The sequence below is a fragment of the Poromitra crassiceps genome (assembly GCF_964638095.1).
Source record: "Poromitra crassiceps genome assembly, chromosome: 5".
Lineage (NCBI taxonomy): Eukaryota > Metazoa > Chordata > Actinopteri > Beryciformes > Melamphaidae > Poromitra > Poromitra crassiceps.
In genome coordinates this window covers 186104-203419 of record NC_139642.1, presented here as the reverse complement: position 1 = coordinate 203419, position 17316 = coordinate 186104, and the positions used below count along the sequence as shown (strand labels likewise).

At 43.2% G+C, this 17316-nt stretch overlaps 1 pseudogene across 1 annotated transcript in view; it reads right to left on the bottom strand.

Moving 5' to 3' along the window:
- Positions 1–7126: 7126 nt before the first annotated feature.
- Positions 7127–17316, bottom strand: part of LOC310777399 (intermembrane lipid transfer protein VPS13C-like) — a 109993-nt pseudogene continuing 99803 nt past the window's right edge. Inside the window, exons 33-37 of the transcript in view lie at positions 16212–16326; positions 9490–9578; positions 8443–8564; positions 7617–7700; positions 7127–7228 (exon numbers count right to left, since the gene is read on the bottom strand). The product of the transcript in view is annotated as an intermembrane lipid transfer protein VPS13C-like (transcript). The remainder of the gene's footprint in view (positions 7229–7616; positions 7701–8442; positions 8565–9489; positions 9579–16211; positions 16327–17316) is intronic.

Genomic DNA, 17316 nt, shown 5'->3' with positions numbered 1-17316 from the left:
TGATGTATAGGCCCCTGCCTGGTGGCCGGCGGGTGTTGGGTTTGCGTGTGGGCCGGGCGGGTGGGGGGAGTGGCTGCCTGGCTCGGAGGAGGGGTGTTTGAACAGAATGGGACGGATAAAGAGTGGGCTGGTCGGATGGAGAAACAAACGCTTTTTCCATCATTTTTTCCAGTCAGTTTCAGTCTAACAGGAAAAGCATCACATCTCGTCACATGATGCAAATGATCACATGATGAAGAGCCAACACGGAGGAGAATATGAGAGGAGGAATCACTTCATCAAGAACACAGCTCATTTCCAATATATATTGATTTTCAGCAGAAAAAAAGTGGAAAAAGAGTATGTCTTTAATATTTGTGGTAAAAAGCATCATCTGTATATTAAACTGCTCGGCTCAAGTCTTTTGGCAAAATGGAAAGAGCAAAGTCAAATGAGTGACTGAAGCAGGAATTATGTTGTTTAAGTATTTGTGATGAATCCTTCTGTCTCTTTCACTCACTCACTCTCAGACACACACACACACACAGAATTGTCAGCTTTTAGATCTCGCCAAAATTATTTACTTTAGTTATTTCTTCCAAATCATCGGATCTATCTCGATATTTTCCAGCAGCTTGTTTTTTGACAGAGATGCTCACCAAGCACAAGAGCAGCTGAAACAACCAAGACTCACAGGTGCAGCAGACTTAATAAAATGACTTTATAGAAAATTACCCAGGTTACATTTCATATTCAACTCTTGATATTTTAAGCCTTCAAAGTTCAATTGCTATCAGACATTTACCCATAAAATCAAGTTTAGCTAATAGTCTCGCTGGCCAGCCTCGCCTCCCTTCCGTGAGAGGAGTCTGGCAGCGCTGGTCACCATTGTGGAATTGCGATGGGCGGCGCTTAGCGGCAGTGCCCTTGGAAAATAGCTTCCAACAATCCAAATCTTCGTCAAAACTTGCCATTTTCAGTGTGTAGCAACGAGCTAGCCTGTAGGTTTCTGGCGTTAGCTTGCTAACTAGTTAGCGTTGTTGTTTTTATTGCTGCGGCAGGGGACATTTTCAGCGACACACAGCCGTTCTGATTGACATGGTCGGAGCCAATGACAGAGCTTCTTAAGCGGGGAGGGGAAATGCCCGGCAGCGACTGAAATGGTCGCTCCAATGGGAGAGCAGCTGTAGAGCAGGGGGAGGGCTTATGAGAGAAGCATGTTTCCATGCAGCCAGACTCCTCTCACGGAAGGGAGGGGAGGCTGGCCAGCGAGACTAAGCTAAATACAACCCAATACATCTTATGAAAATTAAGTTGACAATCATTTTTTTCATTTTGGAGAACAGCCTTGTTACACGTTCTGTAAACATAAACAGCAACTCAACAGTTTGGACTCACTGTTCTCTGACTGCAGCAGATTATAGGACTCTGTAATCTTCATAGGAAGCTAAATAGAAAATCTCTTCAAATCAAACAGTCAAAACAAATAAAACTCTTGACATCTTAGTGCAGAAACATGAAGAGGCAGAGACACACCATGAAAATGGTCCAATGTAAAGATATGGAACATAATAGAATATGTACGATCCTTCTGGTTCTTCAGGGCTTGTTGGAGGTTTTGAGGAAACGTTGAGACTTCTGCCTCGACATCTGGTGCTGCTGGCGTGCCACCTGGGCGTCCGAGATCACCTCCTGCAGCTTCTACACACACACACACACACACACACACACACACACACACACACACACACAAAGATTATATTCGGGCCATAAAAAACTCAGAAAGAAAGACCCTGACGACGGCACTAGCAGGAGGGTTTCCGACTTCTGTGGTTTCATCATGCAGCTGCAGGCTAACGCTGAGCTCGTTAACTAGCATCTCGTTAACTAGCATCTACGCTGTGTCCTCATTGAAATGTTTGTTTTGTTTTGTTTTTCTTCAGACGCATGCAAGTAGGCGGTGGTAGAAAGAGAAAAAAACACAGGGAGAATTGCAATTTTGCTTGTTTCGATTTCGATGATCGAAATCGGAACACCCATTTCGATCAATTTTCGATTTAGAATTGAAATGGTGACACCGCTACCGCACACACACCTGGGCAGCGGGGGGGTCTTTCAGATGGACGGTCCTCACTGGCTCCTGTCCGTCTCTCTTGGGGATTTTCAGTTTCTGTTGCTCCTGACAGAATAAAACAGCAAACAGAAATCAATAGAAACGCTGAAAAAGACAATTGTAATAATAAATGGGACCCATTTGCCTCCCTGCTTGGCACTCAGCATCACAGGGTTGGAATTGGGGGGTTAGATCACCATATGATTCCCGAGCGCAGCATTGCTGCCGCTCACCGCTCCCCCAGGGGATGGGTCAAATGCGGAGAACAAATTTCGCACACTCAGGTGTGTGACAATCAGTGGGACTTTACCTTTACCTTAATCATGTGTCTGACAGACAGAGGCTAGTGTGTCGCTGCTCCATCCGAATCACGCACGGAATATTTGAGGTTTTATCTGCTGCTAAGCTAACATTGATGAACATATACTGTATGATTGGAAAGTAATATCCAGTTATGGAATTATATTTATCACCACTTTGGCAGATGTGAAACATGCTGGGTTTGTTTGCTACATCAGTTAGCTAGCCAACTCACTAACATGATGAATGAATAGAAAATGGCCATGGCAACATTAAAGCTATAGTTGGCTAGTGAGTCATCAGCCTGATTGCTATTTACGTGTGAGATGATTACATTTGCCTTTCTAAATGAAGATACACATTAAGCTGTGGCAGTGAGCTAATGGCTAAAGGGGCGTCTGTGCCGTACAACATTTAGGCTCGCGCAGCACGACTCGCATCTACAGCTGGGACAGTGACAGGGCACATGATGCGCAGCTCAGATCAGTGTATGGGTTTGTGTGTGTACCTTGCAGTAGATCTTCAGGTCAGACCCGCTCACAGCCGGAGGTCTGTAGAAGTTCTCAAACAGACACCCACTCCTTACTGAAATGTCCCACAAAGTCCATCTCCTTCACACACAGAACTCTCCTGGGGGACAGACAGAAAACAACAACAATAACAAAAAAGTTATGACAGACAACAATAAAAAAACAACAAACCTTCAACAGCAAACCAGCCCGAAACTCAAGGGTTTATTGGTCGACGCCTAGACGGAGATATAAAATAGTTCTGTGGAAGATCTCGAGGGTGATCTGACACAGGAGCAGGGTGGTGAACCGGTGGAGATGTACTGAGGGAATGTGGATTCCGAAGGAATATAATTCACAATCCACTGAGCAGTTTTAGAACCATCTCGTGGCTCTGGGCAGAGGGGGAAATATTCTTCAGCATAGTTAAGTTAAGTTAAGTACCCAGACGGCGGCCAGAGTATCTGCTTCTCAGTGCAGAAGCGTATAGGGTTGCAGACGTGCCTGGATGTGGTTAATCAGCTCATCAGGGACGCTTGTGAAGGGAAAGGAGAACTGGCTCAACCTTGCCAACAGTGTTGGGCAAGTTACTTTCAAAATGTAATATACTACATATTACTAGTTACTTTCATTTGAAAGTAATAAGTTACTTTACAATATTACTGCCTGTGTAGAGTAACTGGTTATTTATTACACAACTTTTGCATTACTTTCACTGTAATAACAGCAGTAGCAGAATGACATCGTCGCCCGGGAACAACAAAAATAATTTCAACCATCTTGAAGTCAGTGTAAACCGTCCAAAATTCTAAATGTTATCTTTTTCCTTTGTTAGTGTCATCTATAGTGGTTATTTACATAAAAACACACACTTTGATTAGGAAATGACAGTGCTTTCATTAAAAAAAAAAAGTAACTCAATTTGTAACTTGTGTTACTTGACAAAGTAACTGGTCTGGTATAATAATACTGAAATCCTATTGGTAATAAGTTATATTACTGAGTTACTAAAAGTAATGTATTACATTCCGTAAAGTGTCTCCTACCTGTTGGTGATGATGATGTTGGTCTTTCTGTGTCCGGGGTACTCACAGTGACCTCTGAACACCTCGCCCTCCAGCTGCTTCTCTGACCGCTGTACGCACGCGCACGCACGCACGCACGCACGCACACACACACGCACACACACACACACACACACACAGACACACACACACACACACACACACACACACACAGAGGATGTCAGAGTGAACGCACTCACTCACTACCAATCTACCATGATTTAATTTCCTTCCTCAACGTCATTTAGGGCGTTCTCACACTGGGAACGATTGCTTTTGTTCTGTGCCCAAAGTACGACTGCCTATCTCCTTCCACATGTTTTGTTCAATTAACACCAAACTTTTGGGAAAGTATCTTCAGACCGTCTTCTAAAGAACGACCCGTCCAGATCTTTTGAATGATCAAAGATTGAGTCCACAGTGCAGCAAAGTGTTGAACTGAAGATGGTACTGTAAACAGTGAGTGCGTTTACATGCAGACAATAAACAGTTTATTAGCGGATTTCTGGAGTTACCTGATTATTCAAATGGTCATGTAAACAGCATAAACCGATAAGCTTTATCCATTTATGGCCGTTATCAGGTTATGAATAAACAGATAAACATACCTAGGTTTTTGGCCAATAACCTGTCTTTTGAGTGCATGTATACAGCGTATCAGGTTTCTTGTGGGTTTATACATCTGCCAATGTACAAGTTGCATGTAAAAAGTTGAATTACCGCCGCCTTCTGGAGAGAAATCCGACTAATTGACTGAATCATGTAAACCCGGGTTTTTCCTATTGTCGGATTATTAAAGTGCAGGTAAACGCAGAAATCAGATTATTGCCATAAACTGATTACTCACAGTTATCAGTTTATTGGTGTGCATGTAAACGCACTCAGTGACTACAAATTCTCGCTAAATAAATCTTTAACGTTCATGACTTTTCTTTTACAAAACTCTGCTAGCACGGTAGATGAAGTGTGTAAAATTCCAGAATTTTTGACAGTATTTCATGTCCTCATGTATACTATTGCAGTCAATGGAAATAGAGCATCTTTAAACATCACTTTTTCCATTTATGGAGCAATCAATCTGTGTACAAACAAATGACAGACATCTCTTATGTTGTATAGATGAAGTATGCAAATTGTCAGAATTTTGTCTTGAATACTGAATATTTGACACTAGTTTGAAATCTGCCTGTAAATGCATGGACAGCTGTTAGCCCTCGTTCACACCATATGCCGAAGCTACGCTGAAGCGATGGTTTCAGCTTCTATTCTTCTATTTCTATTTCTATTTTTCAAGTGTGGAGCGCACTGCACCTGAGCTGCCAGGCATGAAGCCGAGCGAGGCGCTGAGGAAAACAGTGCTTCTGGTGTGAGCGGTTTAGCGTGGCACTCAGCTTCTGCATAGCGCCTGGTGTGAACCAAGGGTTACACTGCACCCTGGTGGTTGGTCAAGTCATAGTGTGAAGCTTCCGCTGATTTTCCCACTTCCCAAGTTGCTCGACTTGATCACAACTTGCCATTGGTGGCTAAGGTTGTAAGGTCGAGCCTTGGGGGATGTAGAGTAATCGTGCTTTTAATGCGTTTAAGCAGATTTTTGGTCTGTAAAGTTCTGCTGATGGACCCTCATGTAGGTTATCTCTCATTTGTTGTTGTGCTCTTCCTCCTACTTCTTCATCTACCTCATCTAAATGAATGCTTTCAACAGGAAGTGAGCAACCATTTTCCTGAGTTGACACATAAACGCCATGTTGGCGACATTTTATAGTTGATACTCTGATGTCCCGTTCCCGTGAAAGCAGCATGAAGCTATACAGATTTTAGAATGTGGCAGACCACATTTCTTCTGTAGTAGTTGCAAGTTTCAACTCGTCTCGTTGCAAATCTTTGGTGTAAACTGGCCTTAAACAAATGGGGCCCTATTCTCCCACAGGCCGTCGGCGCTAAAACGGGCCTTAAACGCAAAAAAACGTGCCTTGCGCCTGTTTTGGGACGATATCAATATGGCTTAACGCTGCCAAATGCGCTTTAGGCCGAATGGGCGTGGCGCAGTCCCAGAATGGGCCAAAGTGGGCGTGTCGGCGCTAACTACCGGCCTACTCATATCTTCGCACCTGGCCTACATTTAGCGCTTTGCGCCTTTGAAAAGCAGGCCTATTCAGTGCGCCAGTGTCAAGGAGTGCTCTTCTGCCTCTCCCCTGTCACCCTTCTCTGTCTCTCTCTGAAACCAGGCCTATTCAGTGCGCCAGTGCTCTTCTGCCTCTTCTCTGTCACCCTTCTCTCTCTCTCTCTGACTCCCTCGCTCAGACAGACACAACACATAGCAGCACCCAGCTTCCCATAGGAAATAGCAGTTGTAAGTTTACTGCCTGCATGTCCCAGCATGCAATTGGGTCCTCCATTTCGCTACTAAATAGCAACCAAATGAGCCGAAATAGATATAAAAGGTAGATCTAAAATAATGTGTAATGGTAAGACAACCTGCAATTGTAGAACATTTCAATATGGGACCAAATAAAACATCGAAATGAAACACCACCCTATGTGAAACATATATGTCCTCTTGAGCCTATATATACCCCTTGTGGGTTTAACGTGATTTAGCTAAGTGACAGGGGAACGCGCTGCCGCTCCAATAACTTGGCCCTATTTCACATTTAGTTTTACAATAAAAACACATTTATGCAATGACTTCACATAATGTAGGGTATATTTATGTGCATCATTCTACCTGCAGCAGGGGAGAGAAAACGATATCTTTCTGGACAAACTTTCACCAATATAAAATGAATCTCATCATATAGGGATAGGCTATATTTTTCTAGCTGATGCATTTAGAACATTCTTTTCACTTTGATCTTGCTATAGTGTAGCGTATTTACATGCTTGCAGTATTGAAACTGCAGTTAGATTGGTTTGAGAAGCATAATAATATGGAATAATAGCCTATAATGCAGACACAGACTGGATGAAGGGAGGGGGGGGGGGGGGGCAGAGCGTTTGGCTTTCTCTGGTTTTGCGGCATCACTGGAATTGGAGCTAAAAAGGCAAGCGTGCGATTCGTTTATTGCAGTTATCCAATGAGCATGACGGTGCATAATTTTACGCTTAAAAAGATATGGAAAAGATATGGAACATAATAGAATATGTACGATCCTTCTGGTTCTTCAGGGCTTGTTGGAGGTTTTGAGGAAACGTTGAGACTTCTGCCTCGACATCTGGTGCTGCTGGCGTGCCACCTGGGCGTCCGAGATCACCTCCTGCAGCTTCTACACACACACACACACACACACACACACACACACACACACACAAAGATTATATTCGGGCCATAAAAAACTCAGAAAGAAAGACCCTGACGACGGCACTAGCAGGAGGGTTTCCCACTTCTGTGGTTTCATCATGCAGCTGCAGGCTAACGCTGAGCTCGTTAACTAGCATCTCGTTAACTAGCATCTACGCTGTGTCCTCATTGAAATGTTTGTTTTGTTTTGTTTTTCTTCAGACGCATGCAAGTAGGCGGTGGTAGAAAGAGAAAAAAACACAGGGAGAATTGCAATTTTGCTTGTTTCGATTTCGATGATCGAAATCGGAACACCCATTTCGATCAATTTTCGATTTAGAATTGAAATGGTGACACCGCTACCGCACACACACCTGGGCAGCGGGGGGGTCTTTCAGATGGACGGTCCTCACTGGCTCCTGTCCGTCTCTCTTGGGGATTTTCAGTTTCTGTTGCTCCTGACAGAATAAAACAGCAAACAGAAATCAATAGAAACGCTGAAAAAGACAATTGTAATAATAAATGGGACCCATTTGCCTCCCTGCTTGGCACTCAGCATCACAGGGTTGGAATTGGGGGGTTAGATCACCATATGATTCCCGAGCGCAGCATTGCTGCCGCTCACCGCTCCCCCAGGGGATGGGTCAAATGCGGAGAACAAATTTCGCACACTCAGGTGTGTGACAATCAGTGGGACTTTACCTTTACCTTAATCATGTGTCTGACAGACAGAGGCTAGTGTGTCGCTGCTCCATCCGAATCACGCACGGAATATTTGAGGTTTTATCTGCTGCTAAGCTAACATTGATGAACATATACTGTATGATTGGAAAGTAATATCCAGTTATGGAATTATATTTATCACCACTTTGGCAGATGTGAAACATGCTGGGTTTGTTTGCTACATCAGTTAGCTAGCCAACTCACTAACATGATGAATGAATAGAAAATGGCCATGGCAACATTAAAGCTATAGTTGGCTAGTGAGTCATCAGCCTGATTGCTATTTACGTGTGAGATGATTACATTTGCCTTTCTAAATGAAGATACACATTAAGCTGTGGCAGTGAGCTAATGGCTAAAGGGGCGTCTGTGCCGTACAACATTTAGGCTCGCGCAGCACGACTCGCATCTACAGCTGGGACAGTGACAGGGCACATGATGCGCAGCTCAGATCAGTGTATGGGTTTGTGTGTGTACCTTGCAGTAGATCTTCAGGTCAGACCCGCTCACAGCCGGAGGTCTGTAGAAGTTCTCAAACAGACACCCACTCCTTACAGAAATGTCCCACAAAGTCCATCTCCTTCACACACAGAACTCTCCTGGGGGACAGACAGAAAACAACAACAATAACAAAAAAGTTATGACAGACAACAATAAAAAAAAAAAAAACCTTCAACAGCAAACCAGCCCGAAACTCAAGGGTTTATTGGTCGACGCCTAGACGGAGATATAAAATAGTTCTGTGGAAGATCTCGAGGGTGATCTGACACAGGAGCAGGGTGGTGAACCGGTGGAGATGTACTGAGGGAATGTGGATTCCGAAGGAATATAATTCACAATCCACTGAGCAGTTTTAGAACCATCTCGTGGCTCTGGGCAGAGGGGGAAATATTCTTCAGCATAGTTAAGTTAAGTTAAGTACCCAGACGGCGGCCAGAGTATCTGCTTCTCAGTGCAGAAGCGTATAGGGTTGCAGACGTGCCTGGATGTGGTTAATCAGCTCATCAGGGACGCTTGTGAAGGGAAAGGAGAACTGGCTCAACCTTGCCAACAGTGTTGGGCAAGTTACTTTCAAAATGTAATATACTACATATTACTAGTTACTTTCATTTGAAAGTAATAAGTTACTTTACAATATTACTGCCTGTGTAGAGTAACTGGTTATTTATTACACAACTTTTGCATTACTTTCACTGTAATAACAGCAGTAGCAGAATGACATCGTCGCCCGGGAACAACAAAAATAATTTCAACCATCTTGAAGTCAGTGTAAACCGTCCAAAATTCTAAATGTTATCTTTTTCCTTTGTTAGTGTCATCTATAGTGGTTATTTACATAAAAACACACACTTTGATTAGGAAATGACAGTGCTTTCATTAAAAAAAAAAAGTAACTCAATTTGTAACTTGTGTTACTTGACAAAGTAACTGGTCTGGTATAATAATACTGAAATCCTATTGGTAATAAGTTATATTACTGAGTTACTAAAAGTAATGTATTACATTCCGTAAAGTGTCTCCTACCTGTTGGTGATGATGATGTTGGTCTTTCTGTGTCCGGGGTACTCACAGTGACCTCTGAACACCTCGCCCTCCAGCTGCTTCTCTGACCGCTGTACGCACGCGCACGCACGCACGCACGCACACACACACGCACACACACACACACACACACACACACACACACACACACACACACACACACACACACACACACACACACACACACAGAGGATGTCAGAGTGAACGCACTCACTCACTACCAATCTACCATGATTTAATTTCCTTCCTCAACGTCATTTAGGGCGTTCTCACACTGGGAACGATTGCTTTTGTTCTGTGCCCAAAGTACGACTGCCTATCTCCTTCCACATGTTTTGTTCAATTAACACCAAACTTTTGGGAAAGTATCTTCAGACCGTCTTCTAAAGAACGACCCGTCCAGATCTTTTGAATGATCAAAGATTGAGTCCACAGTGCAGCAAAGTGTTGAACTGAAGATGGTACTGTAAACAGTGAGTGCGTTTACATGCAGACAATAAACAGTTTATTAGCGGATTTCTGGAGTTACCTGATTATTCAAATGGTCATGTAAACAGCATAAACCGATAAGCTTTATCCATTTATGGCCGTTATCAGGTTATGAATAAACAGATAAACATACCTAGGTTTTTGGCCAATAACCTGTCTTTTGAGTGCATGTATACAGCGTATCAGGTTTCTTGTGGGTTTATACATCTGCGCATGTACAAGTTGCATGTAAAAAGTTGAATTACCGCCGCCTTCTGGAGAGAAATCCGACTAATTGACTGAATCATGTAAACCCGGGTTTTTCCTATTGTCGGATTATTAAAGTGCAGGTAAACGCAGAAATCAGATTATTGCCATAAACTGATTACTCACAGTTATCAGTTTATTGGTGTGCATGTAAACGCACTCAGTGACTACAAATTCTCGCTAAATAAATCTTTAACGTTCATGACTTTTCTTTTACAAAACTCTGCTAGCACGGTAGATGAAGTGTGTAAAATTCCAGAATTTTTGACAGTATTTCATGTCCTCATGTATACTATTGCAGTCAATGGAAATAGAGCATCTTTAAACATCACTTTTTCCATTTATGGAGCAATCAATCTGTGTACAAACAAATGACAGACATCTCTTATGTTGTATAGATGAAGTATGCAAATTGTCAGAATTTTGTCTTGAATACTGAATATTTGACACTAGTTTGAAATCTGCCTGTAAATGCATGGACAGCTGTTAGCCCTCGTTCACACCATATGCCGAAGCTACGCTGAAGCGATGGTTTCAGCTTCTATTCTTCTATTTCTATTTCTATTTTTCAAGTGTGGAGCGCACTGCACCTGAGCTGCCAGGCATGAAGCCGAGCGAGGCGCTGAGGAAAACAGTGCTTCTGGTGTGAGCGGTTTAGCGTGGCACTCAGCTTCTGCATAGCGCCTGGTGTGAACCAAGGGTTACACTGCACCCTGGTGGTTGGTCAAGTCATAGTGTGAAGCTTCCGCTGATTTTCCCACTTCCCAAGTTGCTCGACTTGATCACAACTTGCCATTGGTGGCTAAGGTTGTAAGGTCGAGCCTTGGGGGATGTAGAGTAATCGTGCTTTTAATGCGTTTAAGCAGATTTTTGGTCTGTAAAGTTCTGCTGATGGACCCTCATGTAGGTTATCTCTCATTTGTTGTTGTGCTCTTCCTCCTACTTCTTCATCTACCTCATCTAAATGAATGCTTTCAACAGGAAGTGAGCAACCATTTTCCTGAGTTGACACATAAACGCCATGTTGGCGACATTTTATAGTTGATACTCTGATGTCCCGTTCCCGTGAAAGCAGCATGAAGCTATACAGATTTTAGAATGTGGCAGACCACATTTCTTCTGTAGTAGTTGCAAGTTTCAACTCGTCTCGTTGCAAATCTTTGGTGTAAACTGGCCTTAAACAAATGGGGCCCTATTCTCCCACAGGCCGTCGGCACTAAAACGGGCCTTAAACGCAAAAAAACGTGCCTTGCGCCTGTTTTGGGACGATATCAATATGGCTTAACGCTGCCAAATGCGCTTTAGGCCGAATGGGCGTGGCGCAGTCCCAGAATGGGCCAAAGTGGGCGTGTCGGCGCTAACTACCGGCCTACTCATATCTTCGCACCTGGCCTACATTTAGCGCTTTGCGCCTTTGAAAAGCAGGCCTATTCAGTGCGCCAGTGTCAAGGAGTGCTCTTCTGCCTCTCCCCTGTCACCCTTCTCTGTCTCTCTCTGAAACCAGGCCTATTCAGTGCGCCAGTGCTCTTCTGCCTCTTCTCTGTCACCCTTCTCTCTCTCTCTCTGACTCCCTCGCTCAGACAGACACAACACATAGCAGCACCCAGCTTCCCATAGGAAATAGCAGTTGTAAGTTTACTGCCTGCATGTCCCAGCATGCAATTGGGTCCTCCATTTCGCTACTAAATAGCAACCAAATGAGCCGAAATAGATATAAAAGGTAGATCTAAAATAATGTGTAATGGTAAGACAACCTGCAATTGTAGAACATTTGAATATGGGACCAAATAAAACATCGAAATGAAACACCACCCTATGTGAAACATATATGTCCTCTTGAGCCTATATATACCCCTTGTGGGTTTAACGTGATTTAGCTAAGTGACAGGGGAACGCGCTGCCGCTCCAATAACTTGGCCCTATTTCACATTTAGTTTTACAATAAAAACACATTTATGCAATGACTTCACATAATGTAGGGTATATTTATGTGCATCATTCTACCTGCAGCAGGGGAGAGAAAACGATATCTTTCTGGACAAACTTTCACCAATATAAAATGAATCTCATCATATAGGGATAGGCTATATTTTTCTAGCTGATGCATTTAGAACATTCTTTTCACTTTGATCTTGCTATAGTGTAGCGTATTTACATGCTTGCAGTATTGAAACTGCAGTTAGATTGGTTTGAGAAGCATAATAATATGGAATAATAGCCTATAATGCAGACACAGACTGGATGAAGGGAGGGGGGGGGGGCAGAGCGTTTGGCTTTCTCTGGTTTTGCGGGATCACTGGAATTGGAGCTAAAAAGGCAAGCGTGCGATTCGTTTATTGCAGTTATCCAATGAGCATGACGGTGCATAATTTTACGCTTAAAAGGCGTGGTTGTAATGCTTTAGGCTGCGTGTAGCGCCAGCACGACGATATCAAGTGCGCTGGTCCACGCCCACTGATTTGCGCTGCGCCAGGCGCTCGGCCTAGAAACAGCGCCGATGCAACGATAGGGACCATGCTCCCCACGGACCTCAACGCTAACCTGACATTGCCAGATGGGGGCGGTATTACCATTCTCTCGCAAATCTCGCGAGGGAATCCAGCTTGCTTGCGAGGTTACCTCAACGCCTCCCTTTCAAAAATATTGCTTCCAGCGCCGCCTGACATTCTCCGAACGTCTGCTAGGGGGCAGTACTGCCCCTGTTGAGAAACACTAAGTTACAGTGACAAAGTGAAAACTATGAATAAGGAAGATCTGTTTATTCATCAGGTTTGAACACACATCACACACTTCACACTGAAGGACACAAACACACGTCTACATCCGTGGATTTTAAAGGAACACTCCGCCCATTTTCAACCAGCTTTGTATCATTAGAACATCAGTAGTATATCAGAAAACTGTAAACGGTTTTGAAGTCTGTCATTTAATTTGACAGTTATTGAGTGTTAAAGTGTGGACCAGTCACATCACTGGTCCACACTAACTCAAATTAATAACTCATTAACTCAAATGAACTCTCAATAACTGTCAAACTAGATGAATGATGAATAGTTTGACAGTTATTGAGAGTTGATTTGAGTTAATGAGTTATTAATTTGAGTTAGTGTGGACCAGTGATGTCACTGGTCCACACTTTAACACTCAATAACTGTCAAATTAAACGACCGACTTCAAAACAGTTTACAGTTTTCTGATATAGGCTACTGCTGGTGTTCTAATGATACAAAGCTGGTTGAAAATGGGCAGAGTGTTCCTTTAAGGCAACCAAAGGGTTAACCCATTGATACCTGATGCAGCATTTGCGTGTCTATCCCTTTAAGTCTTAAAGGGATACACACACAAATTCTGCATCGGGTATCAATGGGTTAAAGTAATGCACAAATACTACAGTGAGTCCTGCTAAGTGATGTCATGCTAGGGACAGGAAGGCCTCATTTGCATGAAGTTCTATCAGTTTATATGCAATTCACAAACTGCATCATGTTCACAGGATGAAGATCACATTTATATAGTTATATATATATATTTATATACACACAGTATGAAAGCAATGGTTTAAAAGGTGATGCTACAAACCTTTTACAAAAATATTGCTACGTTCTACAGCAGACACCTTAATTAATTTCTGTGTTTATAGTAAAATATTTTCCACAACCTGCCATTGTAGTTTTGGATACAATCTAAATTATAAATGGTTTTAAACATAGCATCCTAGAGTGCTTCAGAAATAATTGTAAAAAAATAAAAAAATAAAAATAAATAAATAAATAAATGTTTAATTAAAAAAGTTACAGAAAAAAATATATCCGCTGTTTTTAAAAAAATGCTTTGAGGTATCGAATGACAAGATATTTACTTTGGCATGCAAAGAAACCTGCATTACACAATAATTGATAGATACATTTATTAGTTTACAAAAGCAAAACTCTGCCACACACACGTTTATACAGATTAAATAAATCCAGGTAGCATTTTGAGACAGGACTGGTCTGAGACAGAGTGGACACAAACAGCATTAAAAGATTTGAAATACAGTTTAGAACTGAAGCCTTCTATTCCTCATCATGCTGCATGGAAGAGAAACAGAGAAGAAAGAGATTATAGGCTGCAAACTGACAGACGCACAGCACTGACAGACAGGAAACAGACAGACAGGAAACAGACAGACGCACAGCACTGACAGACAGGAAACAAACAGACACACAGCACTGACAGACAGGAAACAGACAGACACACAGCTGACAACAGGAAACAGACGCATAGCACTTACAGACAGGAAACAGACAGATGCACAGCTCTGACAGACAGGAAACAGACAGACACACAGCTGACAGCAGGAAACAAACTCACAGCACTGACAGACAGGAAACAGACAGATGCACAGTGCTGACAGACAGGAAACAGACAGATGCACAGTGCTGACAGACAGGAAACAGACAGACGCACATCACTGACAGATAGGAAACAGACAGACACACAGCACTGATGCTGCCTTCCAGACAACTGGGACCTTCGGATTTTCTGGCCTCCTATTAGGAAAAGTGCGCTGGAACGGCACTCAAAGTGGGAGCTCCCACTTGAAAACTGGCAGAAAAAAATCTACCCCCACTAGGCTGGGAACCAGTTGTCTGACGTCACACAACAATGGCCGCAACATGGAGTATGTAGTCCAAAGTATTAAGTGCCTAAATAAAATGTATAATAGAGTCTGTTACATTATGTGTCATTGCTGCTCCTCATTTTCATTTAAATATGTAAGGAGGGTGCTCTGCTCGTTGTTAAGCTGTCTTGCCATTTGCCAAACAAAAAAAAGTTTGTCGCGGTCCGCCATGTTTCTTGGTTGCATTTTGCCTTTGTGCTCTGGAATGCTTTGAAGGTGGGGGGTGGGACTTTTCCACTGGGAAACACCCACGTCCCATGTGTCTGGAAGGCAGCATGACACACAGGTAACACAGATGCAGAGAGCTAACAGCAGGAAACAGACGCGCAGCGCTGACAGACAGGAAACAGACAGACACACAGCACTGACAGTAGGGAACAGACAGACGCACAGTGCTGACAGTAGGAAACAGACAGACAACAATGGACGATATTGAAGGGATGGTGTTCTTGATTCTCGGGAGGTCCTTGCTCATTTGACCACGGCTTAGTTTTGCGCGTTGCCATTCAATAGTAGTAAAAGTCGTACGATTATGGTAGAAAGAAGTAGTCAGTGGAAAGGAATTGCAGCTGCTACAGTAGCCTGGCTATTTAAATATGGCAGGTTTTTGTGCAGGATATCTCGTGTCGCGCAATGATGACAATTCTCTCCAATCAGCAGTCTGCAGTGTTTTCACCTCACCTTTTGGTCTCACCTCAGCTCGCTTAGAACCTCGACGGAGGTGTTACCAAAAAAAAACTACCAGGTAATAAATGTATGTACCTAACGTAAAAACAAAAAAACCGAGTAGAGTTGAGTCGAGCCAGTGGTGGAAAAGCACCATTAAAACAGAGCTGTACTGTGTGGTTTCACACTCGTTTAGAAATGTTTTGTGCAAAAAAGTGAACTTGTTGTTTAATCAGTTGCATTGTGGAATAACAGATGTAACATCACAGAGTTTGTGCCACACATGGTGTGCAGCACTACAACCCTTGAATAAATCATCTTCTACTCCTCGTGTGTTTCAGAGGCTGTAGAGAGCTCAGGTTTAAAGCCAGAGTGAAGATACTGCTCTCATCTGAAACTAGAAGACCTGTCAGGGCATCCAATGGTCATGACATGTTGTCAGGAAGGGGGCTAAATAATGCTCTAAAGTTAGGCTAAGTTTCGCAAGGAAAAACCAGCATGGCCATTTTCAAAGGGGTCCCTTGACCTCTGACCTCAAGATATCTGAATGAAAATGGGTTCTATGGGTACCCACAAGTCTCACCTTTACAGACATGCCACCTTAAGGGTTAACCCCCCTTAAGGGTTACAGTTAACTCACCTGGAACAGGTCGAAGCCCTGCGACTCGGTCTGGTCGTACGGTCTGATGACGCCGTCCTCCCTGATCAGCCTGACCGGCCGCAGCTTGGTCACTTCCTCTGTCGACTCCGCCGCCCTGACCACACACACACACGCGCCACACACACACACACACACACACACACACACACACACACACACACACACACACACACACACAGATGTCAGCCTAATGACAGTGGCTCTGCCCTCAGTTTGATGGTGGAGCCTACGAGCAGGCAGTTTTCTACTCTGCTTTAAAGATCATTGCTGGCAACTTAAAGGAGGACTTTGCCAATTTTCAACCAGCTTTGTATCGTTACAATGTGGGTTTACGTTGATGAACAATATGTAACTTCCCTCCATCTTCATTCTCAGGCACGGAGGTGAACAGATGTTCTGCTCGAGCGCTGTTGTTTAAACTGCAGATTTGTTATTAGTCTTTTTTCTGTATGCGTTCATCCACTGGAGAATCACATGGAGAGCCTTAATGAGCGTTAATGAGCCATACCAACTGGCAGGGGCGGAGTTTCTGCAGGCAGTTGAACGGAGATCTTCTCGGTGCAGGAAACATGCAGAGAAGGTAAACATTGTTTATCTGCATATACTAGCCACACTGTAATGATACGAAGCTGGTTGGAAATGAGCAAAGTCCTTTAAATAAGGAAAGTGACTGGAGAATTTGGGGATTTAGCAAATCAGCTCGACAGTTTTCTGCCCAGATTTCTGCCTTCACACTGCTGCCAGCTGCGTGATGCTGCTTTCGGGATCCATCCATTCTCGTAAACGCGATATCTCAGGAACACCTTGAGGGAATTTTGCACATTTGGCACAAACATTCACTTGGACTCAAGGATGAACTGGTTACAATTTAGTGGTCAAAGGTCAAGGTCACTGTGACCTCACAAAAGACCCTTTTTGGTCATAACTCAGCTAATTATGGCAACATTTCACCCAAATGTCTAATAAGATGAAATGATGACATTTTAAGTTCAGAGCTCAACTTCACTGTGACATATACAGTATATTTTAGTCATCTGGACAGACATGTTAACTGCAACTTGACTTGTTGATGGAGGCATACATC